The following is a 15,000-nucleotide window of genomic DNA, read 5'->3' as shown; positions in this document are numbered from 1 at the left end:
TAGTAAAATCCTGCTTTGACATGAATGACTGAGTCTCAATAATCTGATGAGATCAGATAGAACAGTCACAGGGACGTTTTACTGCACTCAGTACTTTTACTTTAAGTAACATTTTCAATGCAGGACCAGTAAACAATGTGAACACTTCCTCCACCACTGTAAGTTACCTGAACAGGTGACAAAGAACAAAGCAGCTGATGTGAAACTTCCCTTATTATTCATTTGAGGGTCATTTTTTATTTACTGCCTCAAAATAGAACCACATAAAAAGTCTGATCTAAACAGTAATGAGGAGTATTTGCCTCTGAAATTTGTACTAGAGTGCAGTACCTGAGTAAATGTACTTAGTTACTTTGCTCACAGGTGCTGCTGCTGGTTAATGACCTTGACTGAAATCCAGCTCAGCGTCACTGCTGTTTACATGTTTGATGTTATACTGTATACACACACACACACACACACACACACACACACAGCAGGAGTGTGACATCTGTTTACAGTCCTGGAACACAGCTCCTGTATTAAACAACATATTGGATGTGTTAATAGATCTGGGATTATTGGGAATAAATGGATTAACTGAACATGTTTTCTGTATGTTTCTATGAATTCTCATTACAACAGCAGCGGCGGCAGCAGCAGCGGGGACAAACGCAACCCGTTTAGCATAATAACAACGATATGTGCTGTGTGTGTGTGTGTTTTTATGAGTGTGAATACACACTGAACACACAGCCAGTCATCCTGTAAGCTCCGGTTTCTCCTTCACTTCCATCTTCCAGCTGTACACGGCTCATTCCCCCTCTCTCATACATGGAGGTCATAAATCACAGCGACTCTCAGGATGTCTGTCGACAGTGTGTGTGTGTGTGTGTGTGTGTGTGTGCAGGTGCACATGAGTGCCCGGGGAGGCGTGGGTCTATATGCATGTATTTCAATACGTGTGTGTGTGTGCGAACAGTAAAAATAGTCGGAGCAGAGCAGGGGGTGTTCAGGTCAGGTCGATTGTCTGGAAACAAAGGAGGGAAGTAAAACCCTGACGGACCGCTGCGGCCCGTCGAGTGTTTCTGAGCGAGGAGCCTCTGCCGTGGGAATAAACAACGTCTAAATAAAGACGAAGAGTCGAAGCAGAAACAGGAAGAAAACCTGCTGCAAACATTTCAGCAGATGAGCCGCACGGACGACTGCGGCAGCCGGCGGCCACGTTACTTTTTAATTGACGGAGCAGACCCGGTGAGGACGGACGGTCCCACATTTCCCCCGCTCGCTCCGACATCACTGGTCTAGAGTCAGCCGGTTGCATGTGTGCAGAGTTTGAGGGATGTTTTTGCTCTTTTGAAATGTGTTGAGTGAGCAGATTTCAGACGCTTTTCTGTTCCCACAGCTGTGAAACTTAAATAACTTCATATTTACGAGCTGTCTTTTGTTCCACGTGAGCTCGGTGCATTACGTGTGAGACTTAAAGCTGTACTTGTTATTTTATTACTTTTTAAATCACCGTAGTGTCTCCACAAACGGAGCTACACAGATGATAATGTGTGTTTTCGGAGGCTTTCTTTCATATGTCATGTGTTGTTTTTTTGAACTTCTCTTAAAATGAACTACGTGTCCACAAAGCTTCACTTCCTCATTCCTTAAACAAAACAACAATGCAATGAAAGAAGTGCTGTGGAGGTAAAAGGGCAACACGTCAGTAAGACAATGACGGATGCAGCAAAAGAAACGGAGCTCACGAATACTGAAACGGGCGGATCGTTACAGGTTTTGTCCCAAAGACAGTTCAGGAAGTCCAACCAATGACGTCTAAGATCAAAAATGATGCTACAGACAGAAAAAAGCTCCAGCGTGGCTCGACCTCGGGGTTTGTGTGGGAAAGTTGAGTTAAAAAGCGTGAACACACTGTGAGAGATCCCAACAAAGAAGAATTAAATCAGTTTGATGAGATGTATGAATTAAAATTAAATTAAATAACCACAGATTTATACAACTACTTAAAAAAACCAAATCCTGCTTCTGGTTACCCTGTGTTACATGTTCCAGCATCGTTAGCAGCTAACAGCTAGCTTGCTCCAGGTGGTTTGTCTTTCTGTCTGTCCGTCTGTGTTGGCCAGCGGACCGGCGGCATGTTAGCCAGTTAGCCGTTGGGCTTTATAGAAACAGACGTCTCTACAGGAACGAGGTGGACACTAGCCAGAGTTCATTAGCATCCAATCTGGATTAGCTGCTAGCTTGCCAAAGCTGCTGCGGCTAGCCAAAAGAGACAACAGGCCCATAGGGAACGACTGGACAGGCTAATGCTAATGCTAACGCCAAGTCTAATCAGCAGCAGACAGGAGGAGAGACAGAGAGGACGATGGCAGCAGGACAGCAGCGGTTTGTCCAGAATTACAATGAAGGAAGAGGAACTCATCTTCATAAAGTCGATAAAAGCAGAGAAGAAAACAGCATCGAACAGGCTGCGAGCCAAACTAACACGTGACGAAGGGCTTCAGTGCTGCAGGACGGCAAGATGGACGAGTGTCAAACACGTGACGCCCTGCGTCCACCCGCCGATCATTCTCAGGTACATCCAAGAGACATGAAACGCAGAAAAGTGCAACCATCGACAGAAACTGGAGCTCGTTCCAGACGTTTCTCTGCAGGGGACGAACATTCAGGTCTGGGCGTCGACGGCGTACAGCCGTCCCGTTTCCAAACCCAACAATAACCACGTTGAAAGGGGAAGAGCACGCAGCTCACAGCCCGCAGGTGGGTCGTCCTGTGAAATCACACAGTTTCAGGTAAAAGGCTGCCATGACAACGGCACGAAGACAAGAACACATGAAAGTGTTTTGGGCTGAAACAAGTTATTAACAAGTTTTTTTTATGTAATCATACATTTATCTGTTTTATTTTGGAGCAGCACATAGCGCCCCCTGAGGGTGACTAAATGTAATGTGAATCAAACACAACTTAAAACAGTAAATCCTCATATCTGAGTCCCTGATCCAGATCAAACAGGAGCCACAGCGAAGGAGACAAGGACACGTGGATTTAGAGGAAAATAGTCAAAGATGATTAATTTGGGGAGCTAATTAATGAATTAAAAGGTGCAAATTATTAAAATGAGGGTTGGAAATAAGTATACTGAGGTCACAAATTAGTGATCTGAGAAGATAGTTATTATAATTTATGTAAAACACCTCCCAGGCTCTGGAGCACACCACCACACGCTGCTGACGATCCTCCTCCACAGGTACTGATAACACCTGCAGAGACAGACCGGGACCCGCACTGTCCTCTGACCCGCCCCTCCGTGTCCTGAGCTCTCACCTGAGGACACTTTAACCCTCAGACACACTGATGGACGTCAACACAACAACCTCCAGCCGGCTCCGTATCGCTGCTCTGTGTGCTCACCTTTGGCACACTGAGCAGTTGTGAAATGAGGTCACACACACACACACACACACACACACACACACACAGTGCTATAACTGTGAGTCAACTTCCAGCACAGCCAACGAGGAAGTTTCATGTAAAAATAATCTGATGTTGTGTGACTGAAAGCACTTCACTGCAGAGTGAAGCTCACGTCTAACCAGCTGTGATACTTTCCTGCTAATACTCTGCACGTTTGAGGAAATTAAATCGTTTTGTTTGGAAGCACAAACTTCAGCTTCGTCCTGTTTCTGTCCACTCGTTAAGTCATGAGGAAGATGGACAGTCTGTCTTCATCAGTGGTGGAAGAAGATTCAAGATACTTTATTGTCATTGAGCATGACATGTCAATGAAATTTGCATTGCAACCCCCATGTTAGAAACAAGATAATAAGAAAGATAAGAAAAATTATAAAATAAAATTAAGATAACTACAATAAAATAAACCAACATGCAATAAAAATATTCGTAAATGCAAATAAAAATATACCAGAATGAAAATATACTAAGGCAATAAAATATACTAAACAATAAACAATAAAATATGGAAGTGAAATGTGCCAACAGAATAAAATATACAAGCAGAATAAAATATACCAGTGGAATGTACCGACAGCAGCTGAAATACACTGTATACTGCACTGTAAAAATACTGTCCTTTACTATCAGCAGAATGTACTTAAAGTTGCAGTAAACTGTTCCTGTCAGTGTTTCTCCATCATATCTGTTTGTGGATTAATATTCCTGCTGCATTAATGTGGATGCTGCATTTTACTGCTGCAGATGTTTCAGCTTGAGCTCATTTGAACGACTTCATCCTTCCTTCAGTTTATCACAAACATTCAACATCAACACATCTGGAGATACGAGCTTTTCACTGGACAGGAAGGAAAAATTGTGGCATATTTAGGTGTAGTGGAGTCGAAGTATAAAGTTGCATAAAATGGAAATACTCCAGTACAAGTACTTGAGTGATTGTCCTGAGTTACATTCTACTGCTGGTGGACAAACTGTCAGACGAGGTCGTAGACTTAACGAGGTCGTGACTGCGTGGTGTAATGAAGTGTCATTGAGTTAGATACTGAAGAACGTGAGGCTAATCTGTGCATTTTAATGTGTTTGTGCTACTCTGAGGTGGGTAAAAATGTGTTTCTTCCTCTCTTTGTGTCTCCATGCGAACATGTTTGAAGAGCTGCACCAACACTCGCTCGAGCTGCTCCTCGTTTGTTCAGTTTTTCTCTTTATTTGTACAGAACGCAAATAAACGGCCGCTCTTTTTTTTTTTTCCAGCCTTGACACCTGCACTGTTTTGTCCTACTAATCCGTCTCCGTGCTACCTTTCACTGTGACGTGTGACAAACGCTGCTACGAAGCTGCTAATTTCCAGGAAATTGCTGTTATTTTGCACAGTTTCTGTAAGGGAACGTGTGTGCAGCTCAACACTGCGGCTGTAAATGAAAGGTCAGGTGGGATTTTCATAACAGCTGAGGATTCATGATTTATGAACACGAAAGAGTTAGCATAGCATTAGCTAAATATCTTATTATGTGGGTTGCATGATTTTGCCTCATCCTCAGAGTGCTGAGAAATGATGTGTTGATGTTAGAGCGAACTAACGCTGCAGCTCCACTGTTTTCTTTAGTTTCAGCTTGAGAACTTTCGTCTTTGTTTGCAGTAAATCACACGTTTAGCCTTCAGATGGACGTTTCAGGGTATTTTCATTTCCACACTAAAGACAGGCAGAGACAGAGCTTTCAACCAACTAACTCGATAGCTGCATAGCTGATAAAATCTGCTCGCGGCAGTTGTCGTTTCAGCTGACGTGCTGAGTGGTCGCCGCGGATGCTGAGTGGTAAATCTGCCCCTGCTGTCACGCTTTAATAAAGGGCCCATTCTGGAGCATAAACATGGTTAGAAATAAATGTTTGCTCGGGGTCTGGATCTCTCATTTCAAAGAATAAAACAGTTTATTTTAAGTTTTGCTGCTCTTTTATTCCTTCAGTTTTCCTTCTGCTTGATAATTTGCTAAAAACTCAAATATAATGAGCAATCGCCGACCGAAGTCCTCCTCGCTTTACGACAAAATTACACAGTCAGTTTTCAGGAAGCGTCCTGAAAATTAACACTTACACACCAGAAAATTATTCTGAAATTAGTGGTAAATTAAAGGACTGGTAAAATAAAGTGTTACTAATGTAAAATATAGAGATGGTTTAATAGCAGAGGAGGCTGCTGTGGGGTGGAAAGCTCATATCTCCACTCTGAGCTGACTCTGGTTCGTGTCTGTTGGTTTAATTAAAGCCGGAGCTGCAGCAGAAACGGCTCCACCTCGTTCGTTAATTTGCTGCGGTCTGAGGCAGGAACATGTTTACTGCTCGGAAACAGGAAGCCGGGTTTTGTCAGCCGGCAGATAATTTAATAACAATGTTTTTTAAGGGCAGAGACAAAGAAGAAAACGAAAGCCAGAGTGTCTGTTTTCTCTTTTTTTTCCAGGTTTTTTTCTGCTGCGAACTGAAGAAAAAGCTTCTGAGCTGATTTATTGCTTGTTGGTTCACTGCAAACACGACGACTTGCAGAGGAAGGAAAGCAATCCAGAACATTCTGCTTTCTATCGATCCCTGGAAATCCTCATTCGGGTGAACGAGGTGAGAGCGTGACAGGCTGACTCCTGTCAATCAAACAACTCCCCCCCCCCAAAATGGCCCACGTTAGTGGACAAGTGAATGCTCGTGAAGTTTAGAGACTTAACACGCGAACATCAGTTTGCTGCTGAAGAGCTGAAGACATCAGATCTGCGTGGAGCGATGAGGAGGCCGTAACCTTCGTCACGTTAACACAAGAAACCAACAAAAATGTCTGATTTCCATCATGTTCTCCATCGTGTTTCTCCACCGTCTGAGCTTCGACTGGAGCTCTTTTAATGACGTCAACTCGTTTCGCTTTCTTCTTCTGCTATGGTTTAATGACCTGACAGGAGAATTAGCACCACCTACTGTTTATCTAACAAAATATCCATAGAGCAGTGGAAGGAAATGAGCATAAATTTGCATTTTCTTCTGCCATTTTTATTTCTGTTTTGTTAAAATTTGCACTACATTATCAGTCAGAATCAGACTGAAACAGTTTATCCACATGATAAAATGAAGAAATGATGGACATGAGAAAAAACTCTGGATCAGATTGATCCTGATCCTGTTACGCAGCATTTCCTTCCAGGCGGGTTGAGGTCGGCCTGAACTCTGTTATGTCAGCAGAAACACAGACTGATGGATTGTAGGTGAGTCTGTTGACTAAAGCCACGATGAAAGGTAAAGGGGTCAGCGCGGGATGCCAGCTGTAACCGTGCCAACCAGACCGTAGACACCGAGCGGACGTGAATGCCGTAGGGACCGTAACAAAGCATCGGCCAGTCGCGTCATTGAGGTTCATCGGGAGGAACCAGAGGGAGACTTAGTCCAATTTACAAGCGCTTATGAAGTTACAGATATTGGTTGTTATGTATTATCATTAGTGTTTTATGTTGCAGTGTATTTAGTGATTACTGTGTGAGTGAATAATGAGGCGAGTCAGTGAGAGTGGAGAAGCACTTTATGATAAACAGGAAAATAAATTAAACCGATTCAGAGACACAACGTCCTCTAACTTATTATCCAATTATCCTCTATCTGTGTGTGTGTGTGTGTGTGTGTGTGTGTGTGTGTGTGTGTGTGTGTGTGTGGTGAAACTGCTCTGTTAAAGGAACAGTCCAGGGTTTTGGGGGGTATTTTATTCAGAGAGAAGTTGAAAGCTCACTTCATCTCTGCATCCACTAAAGAGATAAATCCAAAACGTGTTTAGCCTAGCTTAGCATAAACACTGGAAGCAGGTGGAAACCGTTAGCCTAGCTCCATCAGAAGAGATGCACAGTACTTTGTCTTTTCTGCTTCGTGTGAGAAAAGGTTCAGCCGCCGGTTCCCAGCTGGGGTGAGATGTTATTAAAAGAGAGACTGCGGGATTCAGCCGTCAGCCTTGAATCCTCAGCAGGTGAGAGGCAGGTGCAGAGACTCACCTGAATGTGCACAGGACAACTGTGCATTAATTAAATAACTGTTTGGACGTATGAGACTGTATGTGGACACATGATGGCTGAACTTCCACACAGCCATTGCCACTTTAATTAGAGGAATAATAATTAGAGGAATTAATTAGTCCATTAATTCATAAATCGATCAACCGGAAACTTTAAGTCATTTTTCCTGTTAAATCATTTCATGTTTCAACTTCTCAGATGTTTGATTTGCTGCTCTTCCTCTGAATGATTTGAATGTATTTGTAATAACAAACATTGTGACGGCGTCACTTTGGCCTCATCGTCACCACATTTCCCACTAATTTCACAATGTTTCCAAACCAAACGATCGATCGATTAATGGAGAAAACAATCAGCAGACAGAAAGGGAATCCTGCTATCATGAATGACTGAGTCACAATAAACTAATGAAACATCTCATTTAAATCACCAGACTTCATTCAAACCAGCCAGCTGAACGTTTCGCCTGATTCTTCTGAGAGACACTCAAAGTTCAGATGAAGCTAGGCTACCAGTTTCCCTCTGCTCCCAGTCTTTGTGCTAAGCTAGCGTAAACACACAGTGGACGCTCGCAGATGAAACTGATGTCCGTCCCCGAATCGGACTCTGGGGGAAACGGCTAAGAAGATTTTTACAAATACTGAACTGTCCCTTTAACAATCATGAGGATGAACTAAGTGATAGTGTCAGCCAAAGAAGAAAACACACACACACACACACACACACACACACACACACACACACACACACACACACACAGAGCCAGCGCTGATGCCAACAAGAAGAACAACAACACAGACTCTTGTAAGGACACTTGCACCATAAGTCACTCTAAAACACACACACACACACACACACACACACACACACACAGGGAGTGTATCAGTGCATTAATATTCAGGCGGTACAGTAGCAGTGTTTACAGAGAGAGAGAGAATGAGACAGTGATGGAGGACAGCTCGCTCGCCCGGTCCTCGCTCGGCCTCTCAATTACCTCTGACTGTGATTAATACATCAGACTGCATTAGCCTCTCTCTCTTTTCTTGTCCTTCCTCCTTCTTTTCTTTTCTCTCCTCCTCCTCCTCCTCCACTCCACCCAGCCCTCCTCAGTTTTTCTCCTCGTCCCACCTCTCATCCATCTTTCCCTCCAGCCTTTTTTTTTTTCCTCCGTCGTCAAACAGAAAAACAAACTCGCTGAGGAATGTGTTGATTGTTTTTTTGGCAGAACTCTTCTGTGGTACTGGGAGCTGTGGTTTTTTGGGGGGTGGGGAGGTGACGGGCGGAGTGGGTGGAGTCACGAGAAAGCCGCGGTTAACCGAGCGGCGGCGTTCCAGAGACGTCGTAATGACAGAGAGCGGGGCAGAAAGATGGAGCCTCAGCTGGGAACCACATATAAAAACACATCAACATGAACTGGTGGGGGCCTTGTTGATGTTTACTGCTGTGTGAATTATCTGGACTTCACTTTATTACTTGATGTTTTATGTCCTTGTTGGATTGTTTAATAAAGTTTGATCCCACACACACTGAAGTGTACTGCACTACTGTACTTCAGCACTCAGCCTGCCAAACCATTCCATATATACGATCAGTGATATATGAAAATACACCATAATAAACTACAATACGCACCAATATAGCAAACCAAAAAACAATATCGCCATATACCATACACTTATATCACAATGTAGTGTGACATACCATGTATACCACAATATAGCGTAATATATTATAAGCCGTATCCAAAACTACACCATAATATACCACAATATACCATCATAAGATACTATACTATACCAGACCAGACCATGCCAAACCTTAATCTACCATCATGTCATACACTACGCCACACAGTCATATACAAAACCACGGCAAAATACACCATTATATATCATGTAAAGATACATTTCACCATTCCACAACTACATCATAATAGTACATGTACAACACCATACCAAAACTATAATACACCACACTATGATATACTCATAGAAGATGTGACGCACCATACTGTACCACTATAATATACTATACTTTAATACACGATACCATGATGTATCATTTTGTTGCCTGTGATATCATTATATACCAAAATATATATACTGCAAAACTTCTATACTGCTCGCTATTTTGATATTTTATTATGTTTAGTTTGTTCTTTATAGTCTTATTTCACAATTTTTCACTATCTATCTATCTATCTATCTATCTATCTATCTATAATATGCCCATTATACCATGATATAGCAAACAATGCTTGGACCAGTTTACCTCAGACTGCCACTGTTTAAGTTCAGCATATATTCTTTTTCTACTGTGACAAATTTTTGACTGCACAACAGTACAAAACACTGTATTTTATTATTCATGTCTTCATTGTCATTGTCATGTCATTTTTATTTTGTATCCCTTGTTATTGTCTATTTGTTCTTCTTCTACATCTCCTTTTAATTCTCGCTATTATTGCTGCCTGGAACATCTTAATTTCCCCGGTGTAGGATCAGTAAAGTTACATCTTATCTTATCTTATCTCATCTTATCCTATCTTATCTTATCTTAGCATTAGAATCATGTTTTATGTTGTGTGAGGAGTCACCCCAGAATAATGAAATGCAGGGAGCTTCTGTTCTCCAGCTGACTCACAGTTAAACCACAACTTCTCGCCACACCAGCGACGGGAAGTTTAAAATAATGGACGGCCGACTTCTAGTTCTTCGCTTTTGTTTTCTCTGGTAATCGGCCTCGAACAATAAACTGGGAGGAATCTGCCAAACAATGAGGCGAACCTGATCTGATTCCTCTTTCAGCCTGAGCCGAAGAAAAAAAACCAACAGAGAGAAACTTTAATTATTGATCAGAAAATGTTCGTTACAGCCTCGCCGGGCCGGACGGCCTCTGCCTCTCTGATGTCCCCTCGGCTCAGCGGGGCTTTCCCGCCGACGGTGGTCGTGGCGGCCGGGGTGGGGGCGGTGGGAAGCTGTGGTTTAACATGGGAAAGAACGGCAAGACGGCAGAAAAAGACGACGCCACATTCCTCGTCTCGTCGTTCCCCGCGACTTCCTGTTCGACTCTGCAGGGAGTTTATCACTTATGAATGATGACACGACTCGGATAAATAATACAAGACAGATGCAGAGGAAGAAAGTGTGTGTGTGTGTGAGAGTGTGTGTGTGTGTGTGAGTGTGTGTGTGTGTGTGTGTGTGAGAGAGAGAGAGGGGTTCACTGTGTTGTTTGGCAGATGGAAACAAAAGAAGGATGAGAGATGGAAAGCAGGAAAATACACTCTGCTCCATTGTGTGTGTGTGTGTGTGTGTGTGTGTGTGTGTGTGTCATAAAGTATTAAATCTAACAGTACAGTTTTGCTAAATCTGCGTCCGTCAGTGCAAATCTGCAAACACACGAAAGCTCTCAGAGACAAAAAAAAACTACCTGAGGGGAAAGGAGGGAAAGAAGGACAGAAGGATGGTTGGAAGGAAAGGAAAGGAGGAGTGTTTCCTTCCCTCGAACGCCCCATCCTCTGAATGAACAGCAGCTCTTTGACGGGAGAGAGAGAGAGAGCGAAGGAGAGAATTAGGATTCAACTGCGGTGGTCGGCCGAGCGAGCGCTGACTTAGATAAATCACCTGCATGCACAAAATACGCACACAGGAATACACACATTTTACCGAAGCAGTGCTGACACAAGAACACAAACACACTCTCACACACACACACTCACAGACTACAGGCAGGATGTAGCTGTAGAAAAAGTGAGAAGCAGCTGAAAGCCAAACTGTGTCTGTCCACATGGGAAAAGTCATTAAACCTCCAAAACCTGCAGGAGCTCACAGCAGCTGATCTGACAGACATACAAGAGAGTGTGTGTGTGTGTGCGTGTGTGTGTGCGTGTGTGTGTGTGTGTGTGTGAGGGGTTCAGCTGCAGAGATTCAAAGCAGATTCAGAGAAGCCACGCCTCTCTGCCTCACACTCGTAAAGGTCAGCGGTTTGTTTTAATCTGAAAACGTTTGTCTTTCCTCTCGGTGATGCTGAACGTTCTCTGGATGTTCTGCGGCAGCTTCTCTCTGGAGCTACGAGCAGTTTGTAGCTTTGGAACGTAGATATGACGACATTTTATCTGAGAATTAAAGACAGTGAAAAACTACAAAGAGCAAAGGATTAAAAATTATACATGTGAGAGATATTTTTAACGCTACAGCTGTGTTTTACTATTCTGTCATCATTACATCATTACATTATAGTCTGTATTTTTCTTTCTGCCAACAGTTCTCATGTGGAAACCAAAACCAAAACCGACTGTATCTCGTCACCAGAGCTGCGTATGAGTTTATCACAGCCTGATGGATCTTCTTCCTCTGAGCCACTGAGCTCCATTGTTGCCCAAAATCTATTAAAAACAAATGAATGAGCCTCACTGGTGCTCTGACATGTTCCTCCATCACCATGAACACACACACACTGCAGTTTATACTGACTCAGTCACACACACACACACACACACACACACACACAACTCACCGATGGAAATCAATCTAAAAGCTGATGTAAAGTGGAAGCAGTGAACAGAGTGCTACTTTTTGATTAACCAATTTATCGTTTAGTTAATAAAACATCAGAAAACAGTGATAAATATTTCCCAGAGTTCAACGTGATGTCTTCAAATATCTTGTTTTGTCTGTCCACAACAACAAAACCTGAAGATATTCAGTCTCCAGTAACAGACAGAGAGGAGCAGCAAAGCTTCACATCTGAGAAGCTGGAAGCAGCAAATTTTCTCATTTTTACTCATAAATTATCAAAATATTTCAAATATTTAATTGACATTGATATTTAATCTGATTTATTAGTCGATCAACTAACGGCGTCAGCTCTATTTCCCATCCCTTTTTTTTTCTTCAGTAGCAGGATGTGTCTACTTCCTGGAAAGAGTCTCTTTGAAAAGTCACCTTTGCAGCATTTTATCAAAACACACAGGAAGTGATGTCAGCATTTCCTGTGCAGTGATGCAAGTCGAAGGCGCCTTCAGGAAGTGTGTGGGCTGCGGTCCGACCGTTAAAGCCGTCCCCCAGGGACAACACCCCCCTCACACGCACTTATCCCAATATATGTTGTACGTACACACTCATACACACACACAGACAGGAAGGAACAAGACAACAATGGATGAGCCACAACAGAGAGCCAGAGGAGGAAAAAACAAGCGCTCCCTGTCCTGCTGCAGGGGAATCCCTTGAAGTGTGTGTTGGTGTGTGTGTGTGTTGGTGTGTGTGTGTGTTCGGGGCGTCTTTCAAAGTCTTGAGCTCCTACCGCTCTAAGAAACGACTGGAAGAACCGAGTGACTTTTTTAAATCCAACAACGAGTCTGTACGCGCTGAGGGAGCCTGAATCAGGTTTTCACACACGAGGAGTTTGTCTTCCAGAGAGCAACAATAATAAACGTGAGCGAAGAGAAAAAACAAGAAATGCAAAGTGGAAGACGTGCAGAACGCTGACTGAAGAACGCGCAATTGTTCACAGTATGAAGAATATTTGCAACGTGCTAAAATAAAACGCCAGGATGAGCAAATTAATCATTAATCTAATCTAAAAGCATCAACTTGTACAGCAAATTTTATTGTTTTTTTTATCTAAGAAACTGCTCGCAGCCAAAGTGTGAAATCATAAGAAGCTTCCTGACAAAGACTCTGTGCTTTGATACTCATTAAAGGGAAAGTGGAGGCAGTGTTTAATTGGGAGACTTCCGATTAATTGACTGAATGCTAACACGACTTAGAGAGCCTTTAGTGCGCAGCAGGTCAGCTAAATATGCTATGATCGGATATTTGTCCTCAGGCAAGAATACAATTCAACATATGTGGAGAAGGAAGCTTCCAATAAAATACCTTACTGGTTTAAATCAAGCTTTCCTTTCATGGAAATTATTCTAGAAGTAAATAACTGCTCATAAACTCATCACAGCTAACTCATATAACTCAGAACTTTGTCTCCATTTTCTCTAATTAGCACCAAATTACATTCTTTCTTTGGCAAAATGTTCAATTATCACATTTCCTGCAGTCTAACAGCAAGTGAACGCAACTGTGTTTGTTTATATATTTGTATCATGTGACCGTGACGTCAGGGTTTGAGTCTGACCGAGAAGCTCCTAGCCAATGACATCACATCACCACAATCCCATCGCCATGACACTACTCAACCTGTCGATCAAACCAGCTGTATACACACACACACACACACACACACACACACACACACACACAGTTGGACTCTGTTGTCACTTTGTACTGCAACGTGTTGACGACTGCGACCTCTGGCTTTGTTTACCCTCAAACAAAAGACCACACACTCATAACACACACTGACACACAATGAGACAGACAGACACGCACACACACACACTGACACACATACCAAAAGAGACAAATGGCAGTCAATAACTTCCTCCCTCCATCTTTATGGAGCTCGTTAACTTCTCTCTCCCTAATGGCTCTCTGCTGCGCCTTTTGTTAGCCATAGTGCCACACACACACACACACGCACGCACACACACACACACACACACACACACACAGTTGATGGATTTTCCTGCGTTGCGATGGGACGTTTGGCTCAGAGGAATCTTCCGATGCCAGCTTTTCCTTTTCTTTTTTCCACACTTTGTGTCCCTTCGATGTTAAATATAAAGTCTGACATTCAGACATCTTGTTTATGCATCTCATCCAAAGTCGGATGAGATGATGGACATCAGTTTCACATCTGTGTGTGCTTTTAGTCCACGATGACCTCTCAGCAGTCGGCAACAGACACTGAATACAAACTGTCTGCATTACTGAACAGACTGCTGATAACAAGCTAATATGCTACTAGGATGCTAACTGCTAACACTGAGGGAAAACATTATATTTAATATATGTGCAGTTGCTACTATGTGTGCACGCTGTGTTAGCTTCATGACTACTGCTGACTAATGCTAATATGCTACATGGCATGCTAATGTCAACATGCTCACAAAGTTGCAGGTATGACGTTTAGCGTCTGTCTAGCATTTTAGCTTGGTAGCATGCCAACTTTACCTTGTTGATATAACAACTAGCTAGGAGTTTACAGTCATGCTAGCAGCTCTGTGCAGCTGTAGGCTACTTAGGAAAAGCAATGTTTAAGCTAAATGCAAACATCAGCATGCTAATATATTCAGCAAGTATAATATTTACCATGTTTGCCATCATAGTTTAAGATAAGATAAGATAAAACTTTATTAATCCTTTATAAATATCATTATATGCATTCCTACATTTATGTTGCTCTGTTTATCTTAGCTTAGCATAAAGACTTGGGGCAGGGGGAAACTGCTAGCTTAGCGACAACTCCAGCGACTCGTGTCAATGTATTTCTACCTGCGTGCAGCACAATTAAAGACCTCACTGTGTCTCTGTCTGTCTGAGCGTCTCGCTGCAGGACGGTAATCTGTCAGACAGACAGGTTCTTCTCTGTTAGTCGGCGTCATCAATCTCCAA

The 15,000-nt window shown here is 42.8% G+C and overlaps 1 protein-coding gene across 1 annotated transcript in view; it reads right to left on the bottom strand.

The window, feature by feature from the left end:
* Positions 1-15,000, bottom strand: part of LOC121611855 (protocadherin-1-like) — a 174,582-nt gene that overhangs the window by 96,680 nt on the left and 62,902 nt on the right. The gene's annotated exons all lie outside the window — the stretch shown is intronic.

Source organism: Chelmon rostratus, chromosome 9 (genome assembly GCF_017976325.1).
Source record: "Chelmon rostratus isolate fCheRos1 chromosome 9, fCheRos1.pri, whole genome shotgun sequence".
Classification (NCBI taxonomy): Eukaryota; Metazoa; Chordata; class Actinopteri; order Chaetodontiformes; family Chaetodontidae; genus Chelmon; species Chelmon rostratus.
This window is presented reverse-complemented; position numbering and strand designations above follow the sequence as displayed.